Source organism: Aristolochia californica, unplaced genomic scaffold, assembly GCF_029961685.1.
Source record: "Aristolochia californica isolate CCGP_79_NKW_82.1479 unplaced genomic scaffold, dmAriCali1.0.hap1 SCAF_4, whole genome shotgun sequence".
NCBI lineage: Eukaryota > Viridiplantae > Streptophyta > Magnoliopsida > Piperales > Aristolochiaceae > Aristolochia > Aristolochia californica.
The window spans coordinates 13,371,076-13,388,582 of NW_027182103.1; positions in this window are offsets into that span (position 1 = coordinate 13,371,076).

A 17,507-nucleotide genomic window follows, 5' to 3' on the forward strand; every position below is an offset into this window, starting at 1 on the left:
AATTTTTTCTACTCGAAATTTTTGGATCATTAGGTCACTTGGATCCTCAACATGTTTCTCGCATGCATATCCACCACATTTAAAACATGATACTATCAGTTAGAAGTCTCTTTCCTATAAAATTCCATCAAGCTATTAGAGGGTTGAACTAGTGAAATTTCCAAAACATGGATAACAAAACTTTCGAGTTCATTTTTAGTGCGTGAAATAATTTTATACACTTACATTTATTATAGGTTTATAATTTTTTTCGAATACATAAACTCAGAAATTTTCATTTCGTTGCGATCTATTTGCCTTATATCTTTTTTGTTTATGGGAAAAAAGGGAGAGAGTGAAAACCCAAAAAAAAACTCTGATCTTCCAAAATGGAAATGGACAAATGTTGAGAGAGATAATTCAAAAAAGTATATGTGATTTTTAATGATAGGTAAAAAGTGGGTTGTTTGGCTCTGTTGTAGATATCCAACCACAAGTTAACTGGGGAATTTAATTTTTTCTACTCCTTGTAATTTTTGGATCATTAGGTCACTTGCATCCTCAACATGTTTCTGGCATGCATATCCACCACATTTAAAACATGTTAGGATCAGTTAGAAGTCTCTTTCCCATAAAATTCCACCAAACTATTATGAAGGGTTGTACTAGTGGAATTTCCCAAACATGTCATAACAAAACTTTGGAGTTCATTTTTAGTGCATGAAATAGACATTTATTATAGTTTTCAAATTTTTTTGCATACATGAGCTCTAATATTTTCATTTTCTTTTATTGTTTACGAGAAAAATGGAAGAGTGAAAACTCAAGTTATTAGGGGGTTGTACTTGTTGAATTTGCCAAACTTGGATAACAAAACTTTGGAGTTCATTTTTAGTGCATGAAATAATTTTCTTCACTTACAATTATTATAGTTTTCAATTTTTTTTCCATACATAAACTCTGAAATTTTCATTTTGTTTCGATCTATTTGCCTTATATCTCTTTTGTTTACAAGAAAAATGGGAGAGAGTGAAAACTCAAGTTTGTATCTAAAAAAAAAAATTTGAACTTCTAAAATGGAAATGCACAAATGCTGAGAGAGATAATTCCAAAAAGTATCTGTGATTTTTAAGGATAGGCAAAAAGTGGGTTGTTTGGCTCTCTGGTAAATATCCATCCACACGTTAACTTGAGAATTTAATTTTTTCTACTCCTTGAAATTTTTGGATCATTAGGTCACTTGCATCCTCTACATGTTTCTGGCATGGATATCCACCACATTTAAAACATGTTAGGATCAGTTAGAAGTCTCTTTCCTATAAAATTCCACCAAGCTGTTAGGGGGTTTGTACCTGTGGAATTTCCCAAACATGGATAAAAAAACTTTGGAGTTCATTTTTAGTGCATGAAATAATTTACTTCTCTTACATTTATTATAGTTTTCAAATTTTTTTGCATACATGAACTCTGAAATTTTCATTTTTTTGTGATCTATTTGTCTTATACCTTTTTTGTTTATGAGAAAAATAGGAGAAAGGGAAAACAAGTGTTTGGATCTGAAAAAAAAATTTGAACATCAAAAATGGAAATGCACAAATGCTGAGAGAGATAATTCAAAAAAGTATCTGTGATTTTTAAGGAAGGCTAAAAGTGGGTTGCTTGGCTCTCTGGTAAATATCCAACTACACGTTAACTTGAGAATTTAATTTTTTCTACTCCTTGAAATCTTAAGATGATAAGGTCACATGCATCCTCAACATCTTTCTGGCATGCATATCCACCACATTTAAAACATGTTAGGATCAGTTAGAAGTCTCTTTCCTTTAAAATTCCACCCAACTATTAGGGGGTTGTACTAGTGGAATTTCCCAAACATGGATAACTAAATTTTGGAGTTCATTTTTATTGCGTGAAATAATTTTCTTCACTTACATTTATTATAGTTTTCAAATTTTTTTTCCATACATAAATTCTGAAATTTTCGTTTTGTTGCGATCTATTTGCCTTATATCATTTTTGTTTACGAGAAAAAGGGAGAGAGTGAAAACTGAAGTTGCATCTGAAAAAAAAAATTGAACATCCAAAATTGAAGTGCACAAATCCTGAGAGAGATAATTCCAAAAAGTATATGTGAATTTTAAGGATAGGCAAAAAGTGGGTTGTCTGGCTCTCTTGTAAATATCCAACCACACGTTAACTTGAGAATATAATTTTTTCTACTCCTTGAACTTTTTGGATCATTAGGTCACTTGCATCCTCAAATTTTTTCTCGCATGCATATCCACCATATTTAAAAATTGTTAGTATCTATTAGAAGTTTCTTTCCTATAAATTTCACCAAGCTATTAGGGGGTTGAACTAGTGGAATTTCCCAAACATGGATAACAAAACTTTGGAGTTCATTTTTTAGTGCGTTAAATATATTTATACACTTGCATTTATTATAGTTTAAATTTTTTTTTACATAAATAAACTCTGAAATTTTCATTTTGTTGCGATCTATTTGCTTTATATCTTTTTTGTTTTCGAGAAAAATGGGAGAGAGTTAAAACTCAAGTTTGTTTCTAAAAAAAACAATTTGAACATCCTAAATGGAAATGCACAAATTCTGAGAGAGATCATTCAAAGAAGTATCTGTGATTTTTAAGGATAGGCAAAAAGTGGGTTGTTTGGCTCTCTTGTAAATATCCAAACACATGTTAACTTGAGAATTTAATTTTTTCTACTCCTTGAAATTTTTGGATCATTAGGTCTCTTTCATCCTCAACATGTTTCTGGAATGCATATCCACCAAATTTATGTCATGTTAGGATCAGTTTGAAGTCTCTATCCTATAAAATTCCACCAAGCTATTAGGGGGTTGTACTAGTGTAATTTCCCAAATCTGGATAACAAAACTTTGGAGTTCATTTTTAGTGCATGAAATAAATTTTTTCACTGACATTTATTGTAGTTTTGAAATTTTGTTGCATACATAAACCCTGAAATGTTCATTTTGTTGCGATCTATTTGCCTTATATCTTTTTTGTTTACGAGAAAAAAGGGAGAGAGTGAAAACGCAAATTTGGATGTGAAAAACAAAACTGTGATCCTCCAAAATGGAAATGCACAAATACTGAGAGAGATAATTCAAAAAAGTATATGTTATTTTTAAGGATAGGTAAAGAGTGAGTTGTTTGGCTCTCTTGTAAATATCCAACCACTCGTCAACTTGGGAATTAAATTTTTTCTACTCCTTGAAATTTTTGGATCATTTGGTCACTTGCATCCTCAACATGTTTCTGGCATGCATATCCACCACATTTAAAACATGTTAGGATCAATTAGAAGTCTTTTTCCTATAAAATTCCACCAAGCTATTAGGGGGTTGTACTTGTGGAATTTCCCAAACATGGATAACATAACTTTGGTGTTCATTTTTAGTGTGTGAAATAGTTTTCTTCACTTACATTTATTTTCAATTTTTTTTGCATACATAAACTCTTAAAATTTCATTTTGTTGCAATCTATTTGCCTTATATCCTTTTTGTTAACTAGAAAAATAGGGGAGTGAAAACTCAAGTTTGGAGCTGAAAAAAAAATTTGAACATCCAAAATGGAAATGCCCAAATGCTGAGAGAGATAATTCTAAAAAGTATTTGTGATTTTTAAGGATAGGCAGAAAGTTGGTTGTTTGGCACTGGTAATATCCAACCACACGTTAACTTGAGAATTTAATTTTTTCTACTCGAAATATTTGGATCATTAGGTCACTTGCATCCTCAACATGTTTCTGGCATGCATATCCACTATTTGTAAAACATGTTAGGATTAGTTAGAAGTCTCTTTCCTATAAAATTCCACCTAGCTATTAGGTGTTGTACTTGTGGAATTTCCCAAACATGGATAACAAAATTTTGGAGTTCATTTTTATTGCCTGAAATAATTTTCTTCTCTTTCATTTATTATAGTTTTAAATTTTTTTGCATACATAAACTCTAAAATTTTCATTTTGTTGCGATCTATTTGCCTTATATCTTTTTTAGTTTACATGAAAAAAGGGGGAGTGAAAACTCAAGTTTGGATCTGAAAAAAAAAAATTTTAACATCCAAAATGGAAATGCACTAATGCTGAGAAAGATAATTCCAAAAAGTATCAGTGATTTGTAAGGATAGGCAAAAAGTGGGTTGTTTGGCTCTGGTAATATCCAACCACAATTAACTTGAGAATTTAATTTTTTCTACTGCTTGAAATTTTTGGATCATTAGGTCACTTGCATGCTCAATTGATTTCTGACATGCATATCCACCACATTTAAAATATGTTAGGATCTGTTAGAAGTCTCATTCCTATAAATTTCCACCAAGCTATTAGGGGTTGTACTAGTGGAATTTCCCAAACATGGAAAACAAAACTTTGGAGTTCATTTTTAGTGTGTGATATAATTTTCTTTACTTACATTTATTAAAGTATTCAATTTTTTTTGCATACTTAAACTGTGAAGTTTTCATTTTGTTGCGATAAATTTGCCTTATATCTCTTTTGTTTATGAGAAAAATGGGAGAGGGTGAAAACTCAGGTTTTGTTTTGAAAAACAAATTTCGGCATCCAAAATGGAAATGCACAAATGTTGAGCGAGATAATTCCAAAAAGTATCCGTGATTTTTAAGGATAGGCAAAAGGTAAATATCCAACAACACGTTAAATTTAGAATTTAATTTTTTCTATCTTGAAATTTTTAGATAATTTGGTTACTTGCATCCTCAACATGTTTTTGGCACGCATATCCACCACATTTAAAATATGTTAGGATCAGTTAGAAGTCTCTTTACTATTAAATTCCACCAACCTATTAGGGGTTGTACTAGTGGAATTTCCCAAACATGGATAACAAAACTTTGAAGTTCATTTTTAGTGCGTGAAATAATTTTCTTCAATTACATTTTTTATAGTTTTCAAATTTTTTTGTAAATGTAAATTCTTAAATTTTCATTTTGTTGCGATCTATTTGCCTTATATCTTTTTTCTTTACGAGAATATTGGGACAGTGAAAACTCAAGTTTGGATCTGAAAAAAATTTGAACATCCAAAATGGAAATGCACAAATGCTGAGGGAGATAATTCCAAAAATTATCTGTGATTTTTAAGGATTGGCAAAAAGAGGGTTGTTTGGCTCTGGTTAATATCCAACCACAAGTTAACTTGAGAATTTAATTTTTTCTACTCGTTGAAATTTTTGGATCATTAGGTTACTTGCATCCTCAACATGTTTCTGGCATGCATATCCACCACATGTAAAACATGTTAGGATCAGTTGGAAGTCTTTTTCCTATAAAATTTCACCAAGCAATTAGGGGTAGTACTAGTGGAATTTCCAAAACATGGATAACAAAACTATGGAGTTCATTTTTAGTGCATGATATAATTTTCTTTCCTTACATTTATTATAGTTTTCAATTTTTTTTGCATACATAAACTCTTAAATTTTCATTTATTTGCGATCAATTTGCCTTATATGTTTTTTGTTTACGAGAAAAATGGGAGAGAGTGAAAACTCAAGTTTGGATCTGAAAAAAAAAATTGAACATCCAAAATGGAAAAGTACAAATATTGAGAGAGATAATTCCAAAAAGAATCTGTAATTTTTGAGGATAGGAAAAAGGTCGGTTGTTTGGCTCTGGTAAATAACCAACCACATGTTAACTTGAGAATTTAATTTTTTCTATCTTGAAATTTTTGGATCATTAAGTCACTTGCATCCTCAACATGTTTCTGGCTTGCATATCCACCACATTTAAAACATGTTAGCACCAGTTAGAAGTCTCTTTCCTATAAAATTCCACCAAGCTATTAGGGGTTGTACTAGTGGAATTTCCCAAAAATGGATAACAAAACTTTCGTTGGAGTTCATTTTTAGTGCGTGAAATAATTTTCTTCACTTACATTAATTATAGTTTTCAATTTTTTTTGCATACATAAACTCTAAAATTTTCTTTTGTTGCGATCTGTTTGCCTTATATCTTTTTTGTTTACGAGAAACATGGGAGATTGAAAACTCAAGTTTGGATCTGAAAAAAAAATTTGAACATCCAAAATGGAAATGCACAAATGCTGAGAGAGATAATTCCAAAAGGTATCTTTGATTTTAAAGGTTTGGCAAAAAGTGGGTTGGTTGGCTCTGGTAAATATCATCCCACCACACGTTAACTTAAGAATTTAATTTTTTCTACTCCTTGAAATTTTTGGATCATTAGGTCAGTTTCATCCTCAACATGTTTTTGGCAAGCATATCCACCACATTTAAAACATGTTAGGATTAGTTATAAGCCTCTTTCCGGTAAAATTCCACCAAGCTATTAGGGGTTGTACTAGCGGAATTTTCCAAACATGGATAACAAAACATTGGAGTTCATTTTTAGTGTATGAAATAATTTTCTTCACTTACATTTATTATAGTTTTCAAATTTTTTTGCAAACATAAACTCTAAAATTTTCATTTTGAGGCGATCTATTTGCCTTATATCTTTTTTGTTTACGAGAGATATAGGAGAGTGAAAACTCGAGTTTGGATCAGAGAAAAAAAATTCGAACATCCAAAATGGAAATGCATGAATGCTGAGAGAGATAATTCCAAAAAGTATCTGTGATTTTTAAGGATAGCCAAAATTTGGGTTGTATGGCTCTGGTAAATATCCAACCACACGTTAATCTAAAATGAAAATGCACAAATGCTGAGAGAGATAATTTCAAAGATTTTTAAGGACAGGCAAAAAGTGGGTTGTTAGGCTCTGGTAAATATTCAATCACACGTTAACTTGAGAAATTAATTTTTTCTACTCCTTGAAATTTTTGGATCATTAGGTCACTTGCATCCTCAACATGTTTCTAGGATGCATATCCACCACACTTAAAACATGTTAGGATCAGTTAGAAGTCTTTTTCCTATTAAATTCCACCAAGCTATTATTAGGGGTTGTACTAGTGAAATTTCCCAAACATGGATTTCAAAACATTGGAGTTCATTTTTAGTGCATAAAATAATTTTCTGTTCTTATGTTTATTATAGTTTTCAATTTTTTAAGCAAACATTAGCTATAAAATATTCATTTTTTGAGATATATTTGCCTTGTATCTTTTTTGTTTATGAGAAAAATGGGAGAGTGAAAACTCAAGTTTTGATCCAAAAAAAATTTGAATATCCAAAATGGAAATGCACAAATGCTGAGTGAGATAATTCCAAAAAGTATCTGTGACTTTTAAGGAATTGCAATAAGTGGGTTGTTTGGCTCTGGTAAATATCCAACCACACGTTAACTTGAGAAATTAATTTTTTCTACTTCTTGAAATTTTTGGATCATTAGGTCACTTGCATCCTCTACATGTTTCTGGCATGCATATCCACTACACTTGAAACATGTTAGGATCAGCTAGAAGTCTCTTTCCAATAAAATTCTACCAAGCTATTATTAGGGGTTGTACTAGTAGAATTTCACAAACATGGATAAAAAAACTCTGGAGTTCAATTTTAGTGTGTGAGATAACTTTTTAAACGTACATTTATTGTAGTTTTCAATTTTTTTTGCATACATGAGCTCTAAAATTTTTCATTTTGTTGTGATCTATTTTCCTTATATCATTTTTGTTTGCGAGAAAAATGGGAGAGTGAAAACTCAATTTTTTATCTGAAAAAAAATTTTAACATCCAAAATTGAAATGCACAAATGCTGGGAGAGATAATTCCAAAAAGTATCTGTGATTTTTAAGGATAGGCAAAAAATGGGTTGTTTGGCTTTGGTAAATATCCAACCACACTTTAAGTTGAGAATTTAAAATTTTCTACTCGAAATTTTTTGATAATTAGGTCACTTGCATCCTCAACATGTTTCTGGCATGCATATCCACCACATTTAAAACATGTTATAATCAGTTAGAAGTCTCTTTCCTATAAAATTCCACCAAGCAATTAGGGGTTGTACTAGTGGATTTTCCCAAACATGGATAACAAAACTTTGGACTTCCTTTTTAGTGCATGAAATAATTTTCTTCGCTTACATTTATTTTCGTTTTCAAATTTTCTTGCATACATAAACTCTAAAATTTTCATTTCGTTGCGATCGATTTGCCTTATATCTTTTTTGTTTACGAGAAAAATGGGAGAGTGAAAACTCAACTTCTGATCTGAAAAAAAAATTTGAACATCCAAAATGGAAATGGACAAATGTTGAGAGAGATAATTCCAAAAAGTATCTGTGATTTTTAAGGATAGGAAAACCATGGTTTGTTTGGCTCTGGTAAATATCCGACCACTCGTTTACTTGAGAATTTAATTTTTTCTTCTCATAATTTTTGGATCATTTGGTCACTTGCATCCTCAACATGTTTCTGGCATGCATATCCACCACACATAAAACATGTTAGGATCAGTTAGAAGTCTTTTTCCTATAAAATTCCACCATGCTATTATTAGGGGTTGTACAAGTGGAATTTCCCAAACATGGATAACAAAACATTGGAGTTCATTTTTAGTGCATGAAATAATTTTCTTTTCTTACATTAATTATAGTTTTCATTTTTTTTTTGCAAACATTAGCTTTAAAATTTTTAGTTTTTTGTGATATATTTGCCTAATATCTTTTTTGTTTACGAGAAAAATGGGAGAGTGAAAACTCAAGTTTTGATCTGAAAAAAAATTTGAACATCCAAAATGGAAATGCACAAATGCTGAGTGAGATAATTCCAAAAAGTATCTGTGATTTTTAAGGATTGCTAAAAATTGGGTTGTTCGGCTCTGGTAAATATCCAACCACACGTTAACTTGAGAAATTAATTTTATCTACTCCTTGAAATTTGTGGATCATTAGGTCACTTGCATCCTCTACATGTTTCTGGCATGCATATCCACCGCACTTAAAACATGTTAGGATCAGTTAGAAGTCTCTTTCCAATAAAATTCCTCCAAGCTATTATTAGGGGTTGTACTAGTGGAATTTCCCAAAAATGGATAAATAACTTGGGAGTTCATTTTTAGTGCGTGAAATAATTTTCTGAACTTACATTTATTACAGTTTTCAAAGTTTTTTACATTCATGAGCTCTAAAAATTTTCATTTTGTTGTGATCTATTTTCCTTATATCTTTTTTGTTTGCGAGAAAAATGGGAGAGTGCAAACACAATTTTGGATCTGGAAAAGAATTTTAACATCCAAAATAAAAATGCACAAATGCTGAGATAGATAATTCCAAATAGTATCTGTGATTTTTAAGGATAGGCAAAAAGTGGGTTGTTTGGCTCTGAGAAATATCCAACCACACGTTAACTTGAGATTTTAATATTTTCTACTCGAAATTTTTGGATCATTAGGTCACTTGCATCCTCAACATGTTTCTGGCATACATATCCACCACATTTAAAACATGTTATAATCAGTTAGAAGTCTCTTTTCTATAAAATTCCACCAAGCAATTAGGGGTTGTACAAGTGGAACTTCCCAAACATGGATAACAAAACTTTGGAGTTCATTTTTAGTGCGTGAAATAATTTTCTTCACTTACATTTATTACAATTTTCAAATTTTTTTGCATACATAAACTCTTAAATTTTCATTTCGTTGCGATCAATTTGCCTTATTTCTTTTTTGTTTACGAGAAAAATGGGAGAGTGAAAACTCAAGTTCTGATCTGAAAAAAAAATTTGAACATCCAAAATGGAAATGAACAAATGCTGAGAGATAAATTTCAAAAAGTATTTGTGATTTTTCGGATAGGAAAAAAGTGGGTTGTTTGGCTATGGTAAATATCTGACCACTCGTTTACTTGAGAATTTAATTTTTTCTACTTGTAATTTTTGGATCATTAGGTCACTTGCCACCTCAACATCTTTCTGGCATGCATATCCACCACATTTAAAACATGTTAGGATCAGTTAGAAGTCTCTTTCTTATAAAATTCCACCAAGCTATTAGGGGTTGTACTTGTGGAATTTCTCAAACATGCATAAAAACACTAGTGAGTTCATTTTAAGTGCGTGAAATAATTTTCTTCACTTACATTTATTATAGTTTTCAATTTTTTTTGCATACATAAACTCTAAAATTTTTTATTTGGTTCCAATCTATTTGCCTTATATCTCTTTTATTTGTGAGAAAAATGGGAGAGTGAAAACTCAAGTTTGGATATAAAAAAAAAAATTGAACATCCAAATTGGAAATGCACGAATGCTGAGAGAGATAATTTTAAAGATTTTTAAGGATAGGCAAAAAGTGGGTTATTTGGCTCTGGTAAATATTCAACCACACGTTAACTTGAGAATTTAATTTTTTCTGCTCCTTGAAAATTTTGGATCATTAGGTCACTTGCATCCTCAACATGTTTCTGGCATGCATATCTACCACACTTAAAACATGTTAGGATCAGTTAGAAGTTTTTTTCCTATAAAATTCCACCAAGCTATTATTAGGGGTTGTACTAGTGGAATTTCCCAAACATGGATAAAAAAACACTAGAGTTCATTTTTAGTGCGTGAAATAATTTTATTTTATTACATTTATTATAGTTTTCAATTTTTTTTGCAAACATTAGCTATAAAATTTTTATTTTTTTGTGATATGTTTGCCAAATATCTTTTTTGTTTACGAGAAAAATGGGAGAGTGAAAACTCAAGTTTTGATCTGAAAAGAAATTTGAACATCCAAAATGGAAATGCACAAATGCTGTGTGAGATAATTCCTAAAAATATCTGTGATTTTTAAGGATTGGCAAAAAGTCGGTTGTTTGGCTCTGGTAAATATCCAACCACACGTTAACTTGACAAATTCATTTTTTCTACTCCTTGAAATTTTTGGATCATTAGGTCACTTGCATCCTCTACATGTTTCTGGCATGCATATCCACCACACTTAAAACATGTTAGCATCAGTTAGAAGTCTCTTTCATATAAAATTCCACCAAGGTATTATTAGGGGTTGTACTAGTGGAATTTCCCAAACATGGATAAAAAAACTTTGGAGTTCATTTCTAGTGCGTGAAATAATTTTCTGAACTTACATTTATTATAGTTTTCAAATTTTTTTGCATACATGAGCTCTAAAAAATTTCATTTAGCTGTGATCTATTTTCCTTATATCTTTTATGTTTGTCAGAAAAATGGGAGAGTGAAAACTCAAGTGTGGATCTGAAAAAAAACTTAAACATCCAAAATTGAAATGCCCAAATGCTGAGAGAGACAATTCCAAAATGTATCTGTGAATTTTAAGGATAGGCAAAAAGTGGGTTGTTTGGCTCTGGTAAATATCCAACCACACGTTAACTTGTGAATTTAATTTTTTCTAATCCAAGAAATTTTTGGATCATTAGGTCACTTGCATCCTCAGCATGTTTTTGGCATGCATATCCACCACACTTCAAAACATGTTAGGATCTGTTAGAAGTATGTTTCCTATAAAATTCCACGAAGCTATTATTAGCGGTTGTAGAAGTGGAATTTCCCAATCATGGATAACAAAACTTTGGAGTTCATTTTTAGTGTGTGAAATATGTTTCTTCATTTACATTTATTACACTTTTCAAATTTTTTTGCATACTTGAGCTCTAAAATTTTCATTTTGTTGCGATCTATTTGCCTTATATCTTTTTTGTTTATGATAAATATGGGAGAGTGAAAACTCATGTGTGGATCTGTAAAAAAAGTTGAACATCCAAAATGGAAATGCACAAATGCTAAGAGAGATAATTCCAAAATGTATATGAAATTTTTAAGGATAGGCAAAAAGTGGGTTGTTTGGCTCTGATAAATATCCAACCACAATTGAGAATTTAATTTTTTCTACTCAAAATTTTTTGATCATTAGGTCACTTGCATCCTCAAAGTGTTTTTGGCATGCATATCCACCACACTACAACATGTTAGGATCAATTAGAAGTCTGTTTCCTATAAAATTCCACCAAGCTATTATTAGGGGTTGTACTAGTGGAATTTCCCAAACATGGATAACAAAACTTTGGAGTTCAGTTTTAGCGTTTGAAAAAATTTTCTTCACTTACATTTATTATAGTTTTCAAATTTTTTTGCATACATGAGCTCTAAAATTTTCATTTTGTCGTGATCTATTTGCCTTTTATCTTTTTGGTTTACGAGAAAAATGGGAGAGTGAAAACTCAAGTTTGGATCTGAAAAAAATTTTAACATCCAAAATGGAAATCCACAAATGCTGAGAGAGATAATTCCAAAAGGTATCTGTGATTTTTAAGGATAGGCAAAAAGTGGGTTGTTTGGCTCTAGTAAATATCCAACCACACGTTAACTTTAGAATTTAATTTTTACTACTCCTGGAAATTTTTGGATCATTAGGTCACATGCATCCTCAACATGTTTCTGGCATGAATATCCACCACACTTAAAACATCTTAGGATAAGTTAGAAGTCTCTTTCCTAAAAAAAATCCAACAAGATATTATCTGGGGTTGTACTAGTGGAATTTCCCAAACATGGATAACAAAACTTTGGAGTTCGTTTTAAGTGCATGAAATAATTTTCCTCACTTAAATTTATTTTAGTTTTCAAATTTTTTTGCATACATAAACTTAAAATTTTCATTTTGTTGCGATCTTTTTTCCTTATACCTTTTTTTTTACGAGAAAAAAGGGAGAGCGAAAACTCATGTTTGGATCTGCAAAAAAAAAATTTTAACATCCAAAATAGAAATTCTCAAATGCTGAGAGAGATAATTCCAAAAAGTATCTGTGATTTTTAAGGATAGGCAAAAAGTGGGTGGTTTGGCTCAGGTAAATATCCAACCACACGTTAACTTGATAATTTAATTTTTTCAACTCCTTGAAATTTTCGGATCATTAGGTCAATTGCATCATCAACATGTTTCTGGCATGAATATCCACCACATTTAAAACATGTTAGGATAAGTTTGAAGTCTTTTTCCTATAAAATTCCACCAATCTATTAGGGTTTGTACTAGTGGATTTTCCCAAACATGGATGACAAAACTTTGGAGTTCATTTTTAGTGTATGAAATATTTTTCTTCACTTACATTTATTAGAGTTATCAAATTTTTTGGCATACATAAACTCTAAAATTTTCATTTAATTGCGATCTGTTTGCCTTATATCTTTTTTGTTTTCGATAAAAAAGGGAGAAGTGAAAACTCATGTTTGGATCTGAAAAAAAAAAATTCAACATCCAAAATGGAAATGCACAAATGCCGAAAGAGATAATTTCAAAAAGTATCTTTGATTTTGAAGGATAGGCAAAAAGTGGGTTGTTTGGCACTTGTAAATATCCTACCACACGTTAACTTGCGAATTTAATTTTTTTTATCTTTAAAATTTTTGATCATTAGGTTACTTGAATCCTCAACTTTGTTTCTGGCTTGCATATCCACCACATTTAAAATATGTTAGTATCTGTTAGAAGTCTTTTTCCTATAAAATTCCACCAAGCTATTAGGGGTTGTACTAGTGGAATTTCCCAAATATGGATAACAAAACTTTGGAGTTCATTTTTAGTGTGGGAAATAATTTTATTCACTTACATTTATTAAAGTTTTAAATTTTTTTTTGTATACATAAACTCTAAAATTTTAATTTTTTTACGCTCCATTTGCCTTATATCTTTTTTGTTTACAAAAAAATTGGAGAGAGTGAAAACTCAAGTTTGGATCAGAAAAAATAATTTGAACATCCGAAATAAAATGCACAAATGCAGAGAGATCATTCCAAAAAGTATCTGTGATTTTTAAGGATAGGCGAAAATTGGGTTGTTTGGCTTTCGTAAATATCCAACCACACATTAACTTCAGAATTTAAATTTTTCTACTCTTTGAAATATTTGGATCATTTGGTCACTTGCAAACTCAACATGTTTCTGGCATACATATCCACCACACTTAAAACATGTTAGGATCAGTTAGAAGTCTCTCTCCTATGAAATTCCGCCAAGCTATTATTAAGGGTTGTACTAGTGGAATTTCCCAAATATTCATAACAAAACTTCGGATTTCATTTTTAGTGCGTGAAATAACTTTCATCATTTACATTTATTATAGTATTCAAATTTTTTTGCATACATGAGCTCAAGAATTTTCATTTTCTTGTGATCTTTTTGCCTTATATCGTTTTTGTTTACGAGAAAAATGGGAGAGTGAAAGCTCAAGTTTGGATCTGAAAAAAAATTTGAACATCCAAAATGGAAATGCACAAATGCTGAGAGAGATTATTCCAAAAAGTATATGTGATTTTTAAGGACTGGCAAAAAGTGGATTGTTTGGCTCTTGTAAATATCCAACCACACGTAAACTTGAAAATTTAATTTTTTCTACTCCTTGAATTTTTTTTATCATTAGTTCATTTTGTTGCGATCTATTTGCCATATATTTTTTTTGTTTACGAGAAAAACAGGAGAGTGAAAACTCTAGTTTGGATCTGAAAAAAAATTTTGAACATCCATAATTGAAATGCACAAATGCTGAGAGAGATAATTCCAAAAAGTATCTGTGATTTTTCAGGATGGGCAAAATTTTAGTTGTTTGGCTCTTGTAAATATCCAACAACGTTAACTTTAGAATTTAATTTTTTCTACTCCTTGAAATTTTTTGATCATTAGGTCACTTGCATCCTCAACATGTTTCTGGCATGCATATCCACTACATTAAAAACATGTTAGGATAAGTTAGAAGTCTCTTTCCTATAAAATTCCACCAAGCTATTAGGGGGTTGTATTAGTGGAATTTCCCAAACATGGATAACAAAACTTTGAAATTCATTTTTAGTGCGTGAAATAATTTTCTTCATTTACATTTATTGTAGTTATCAAATTCTTTTGCATACATAAACTATAAAATTTTCATTTTGTTGTGATCTTTTTTTTTTTACGAGAAAAATGGGAGTGTGAAAACTCAAGTTTGGATGTGAAAAATAAGTTTGAAATGGAAATGCACAAATTTTGAGAGAGATAATTCCAAAAAGTATCTGTGATTTTTAAGGATAGGCAAAAAATGGGTTGTTTGGCTCTGGTAAATATCCAACCACACGTCAACTTTAGAATTTAATTTTTTCTACACGTAATTTTTGGATCATTAGGTCACTTGCATCCTCAACATGTTTTTGGTATGCATATCCACCAAATTTAAAACATGTTAGGATCAGTTAGAAGTCTCTTTCCTACAAAATTCCACCTAGCTATTTGGGATTGTACTAGTGGAATTTCCCAAACATGGACAAGAAACTTTGAAGTTCATTTTTACTGCGTGAAATAATTTTCTTCACTTCCATTTTTTATAGTTTTCAAATTTTTTTTGCTTAAAAAAACTCTAAAATTTTCATTTTGTTGCGATATATTTGCCTAATATCTTTTTTGTTAACGAGAAAAATGGGAGAGTGAAAACTCAAGTATGGATCTGAAAAAAAATTTGAACATCCAAAATGGAAATACACAAATGCTGAGTGAGGTAATTCCAAAAAGTATCTATGATTTTTAAGGAACGGCAAAAAGTGGGCTGTTTGGCTTTTGTAAATATCTAACCTCACGTTAACTTGAGAATATAATTTTTTCAACTCCTTGCAATTTTTGGATCATTAGGTCACTTAAATCCTCAACAATGTTTCTCGCATCCATATCCACCACACTTAAAACATGTTAGAATCAGTTAGAAGTCTCTTTCCTATAAAATTCCACCAAGCTATTATTAGGGGTTGTACTAGTGGAATTTCACAAACATGGATAACAAAACTTCGGATTTCATTTTTAGTGCATTAACTAATTTTCTTCAGATACATTTATTATAGTTTTCAAATTGTTTTTGCGTTCATGAGATCTAAAATTTTTCATTTTGTTGCGATCTATTTGGGAAAGTGAAAAATGAAGTTTTGATTAGAAAAAAAATTTGAACATCCAAAATTGAAATGTACAAATGCCGAGAGAGATAATTCCAAAAATTATCTGTGATTTTTAAGGATAGGCAAAAAGTGGGTTGCTTTGCACTGTTAAATATCCAACCACACGTTAATTCCAGAAATTAATTTTTTTTACTACTTGAAATTTTTGGATCATTAGGTCACTTCCATCCTCAACATGTTTCTTGCATGCATATCCACCACAGTTAAAACATGTTAGGATCAATTAGAAGACTTTTTCCTATAAAATTCCAACAAGGTACTATTAGGGGTTGTACTAGTGGAATTTACCAAACAAGGATAACAAAAGTTTGGGGTTCATTGTTAGCGCATGAAATGATTATCTTCACTTACATATATTATGGTTTACAAATGTTTTTGCATGCATGAGCTCTAAAAATTTTCATTTTGTTGCGATCTATTTGCCATATATTTTTTTGTTTACGAGTAAAATGGGAGAGTGAAAACTAAAGTTTGGATCTGAAAAACAATTTCAACATCCAAAATGGAAATGCACAAATGCTGAGAGAGATAATTCCAAAAAGTATCTGTGATTTTTAAGGATAGGCAAAAATTTGGTTGTTTGGCTCAGGTAAATATCCAACCACACGTTAACTTGAGAATTTAATTTTTTCTACTCCTTGAAATTTTTGGATCATTAGGTCACTTGCATCCTCAACATGTTTCTGGCATGCATATCCACCACATTTAAAACATGTTAGGATCCGTTAGAAGTCTCTTTCCTATAAAATTCCACCAAGCTATTAGGGGTTGTACTAATGGAATTTCCCAAACACGGATAACAAAACTTTGGAGTTCAATTTTAGAGCGTGAAATAATTTTCTCCACATACATTTATTATAGTTTTCAATTTTTTTTTTCATACATAAACTCTAAAATTTTCATTTTGTTGCAATGTTTTTTCCTTATACCATTTTTGTTTACGAGAAAAAAGGGAGAGTGAAAATTCATGTTTGGATCTGAAAAAAAAAATGAACATCCAAAATGGAAATCCACAAATGCTGAGAGAGATAATTCCAAAAAGTATCTGCGATTTTTAAAGATTGGCCAAAAGTGGGTTGTTTGCCTATGGTAAATATCCAACCACACGTTAAATTGAGAATTTAATTTTTTTTTACTCCTGGAAATTTTTGGATCATTAGGTCACATGCATCCTCAACATGTTTCTGTCATGAATATCCACCACACTTGAAACATGTTAGGATAAGTTAGAAGTCTCTTTCCTAAAAAAATCCACCAAGATATTATTTGGGGTTGTACTAGTGGAATTTCCCAAACATGGATAACAAAATTTTGGAGTTCATTTTAAGTGCATGAAATAATTTTCTTCACTTACATTTATTATAGTTTTCAAATTTTTTTCCATACATAAACTCTAAAATTTTCATTTTGTTGCGATCTCTTTGCCTTATATCATTTTTGTTTACAAGAAAAAAAGGAGAGTGAACACTCAAGTTTCGATTTGAAAAAAAATTTGAACATTCAAAAATGGAAATGCACAAATGATGAGTGAGATATTTCCAAAAATTATCTGTCCTTTTTAAGGATAGGCAAAATGTGGGTTGTTTGGGTCTGGTAAATATCCAACCACACGTTATCTTCAGAAATTAAATTTTTCTACTCCTTC